Source organism: Arachis ipaensis, chromosome B02 (genome assembly GCF_000816755.2).
Source record: "Arachis ipaensis cultivar K30076 chromosome B02, Araip1.1, whole genome shotgun sequence".
NCBI lineage: Eukaryota > Viridiplantae > Streptophyta > Magnoliopsida > Fabales > Fabaceae > Arachis > Arachis ipaensis.
Genome location: NC_029786.2, coordinates 27,363,417 through 27,365,647, shown reverse-complemented (window position 1 = coordinate 27,365,647; position 2,231 = coordinate 27,363,417).

The window sequence follows — 2,231 nt, the reverse complement described above, 5'->3', positions numbered from 1 at the left end:
GAGGGACTCACCATCCTTTTATCTGAAGGTTTAGACTTCCACTCTAATCTTGCTCAATTTTTGAGGTGGAAAGAACTTTGCCAAGAAGGCATTGACTAGCTTTTTCCAAGAGTTCAGGCTTTCTTTGGGTTGTGAATCCAACCATGTTCTAGCTCTGTCTCTTACAGCAAAAGGAAAGAGCATAAGTCTGTAGACTTCAGGGTCAACCCCATTGGTCTTGACAGTGTCACATATTTGCAAGAACTCAGCTAAGAACTGATGAGGATCTTCCAATGGAAGTCCATGAAACTTGCAATTCTGTTGCATTAGAGAAACTAATTGAGGCTTAAGCTCAAAGTTGTTTGCTCCAATGGCAGGGATAGAGATGCTTCTCCCATAGAAGTCGGGAGTAGGTGTAGTAAAGTCACCAAGCACCTTCCTTGTATTGTTGGCATTGTTGTTTTCAGCTGCCATGGTTTCTTCTTCTTTGAAGAGCTCTGGTAGGCCCTCTAAAGAGAATTATTCTTTAGCTTCTCTTAGCTTTCTCTTCAAGGTCCTTTCAGGATCAGGATCAGCTTGAACAAGTATGCCTTTATCTTTGTTCCTGCTCATATGAAAGAGAAGAGAACAAGAAAGTAGGGAATCCTCTATGTCACAGTATAGAGATTCCTTGAGGTGTCAGAGGAAAAGAAGAATAGAAGGAGGAGGTAGATAGAGGAGAATTCGAACTTATCAAGAGGGACAGAGTTCGAATTGCACCTTGATGAGGAGTCTTAGTCCCTTAAATAGAAGGATGTGAGAAGAGGGGAAGAATTTTCGAAAATTAATTAAAAAGATTTTGAAATAATTAAAAAGAAATTTGAAAATTTGATTGAGATTTTCGAAAACTAAGATTGAGAAAGAAATAAAGTGATTTTTGAAAAAGATTTTGAAATTAGAAAAGATATGATTGAAAAATTAATTTTGAAAAAGATGTGATTGAAAAGATATGTTTGAGAAGATATGATTGAAAATCAAATTAAAAAGAGAAAGTTTTGAAACTAAAGTTGGTTACTTGACTAACAAGAAATTAGAAGATATGATTCTAAAATTTAAAATTTGATCCTTTCTTAATAGGCAAGTAACAACTTGAAAATTTTTGAAGTAAATCTTGAATTGAAGCAAGGATAAATATAAAATGGAAAGAAATTGATTTTGAAAGAGATATGATTGAAAATATATGATTTGAAAAAGATTTGATTTTGAAAAATTATGAAAACTTGAAAAAAATGTGAATTAAAAACAAAATCTTCCCTCTAGTGTCATCCTGGCGTTAAACGGCCAGAATGGTGCCCATTCTGGCGTTTAACGCCCAAATCTCTACCTTTTTAGGCGTTAAACGCCCAGCCAGGTACCTTGGCTGGCGTTTAAACGCCAATTTTCCTTCTTCACTGGGCGTTTTGAACGCCCAGCTTTTTTTGTTTGATTCCTCTGCTGAATGTTCTGAATCTTCAATTCTCTATATTATTGACTTAAAAAGACATAGTTTTAAAAATATTTTTGAATTTTTGATGATGAGAATCAATAAAAATGCAACTAAGATCAAATAAACAATGCATGCAAGACACCAAACTTAGAAGTTTGTATACTAAGGACTATAACAATTTAAAAATACATGTAAGAAACAACAAAACACACAAAACAAGAGAATTTAAAGATCAGAGCAATGAAATCATCAAGAACAACTTGAAGATTAATGAAGAACATGCATGAATTCGAAAAATGCAAGAAGAACAGAAACATGCAATTGACACCAAACTTTAAAAATTGATACTGGACTTAAACAAGAAACATAAAATATTTTTTATTTTTATGGTTTTATAATTTTTTTTGTGAATTTCGAAATTTATATGGAAAAGAAAATAAAGAGAATCAAAACTTTTAATAAGAATTCCAGGAATCATGCAATGTTAGTCTAAAGCTTCAGTCTAAAAAGATTAGACATGTTTGGCCAAGCTTCAGCAGGACATTACATTCAATAGCTAAATTGATAAGAATCAATCAGCTTTTATGATGATGGGAACATCACCTTGAAACTCTAGAATTCATTCTTAAAAATTCTGAAAAATACCTAATCTAAGCAACAAGATGAACCGTCAGTTGTCCAAACTCGAACAATCCCCGACAACGGCGCCAAAAACATGGTGCACGAAATTGTGATCTCAACGGCGCCAAAAACTTAGTACGCATGTTTATAATCTCAATTCTTTCTC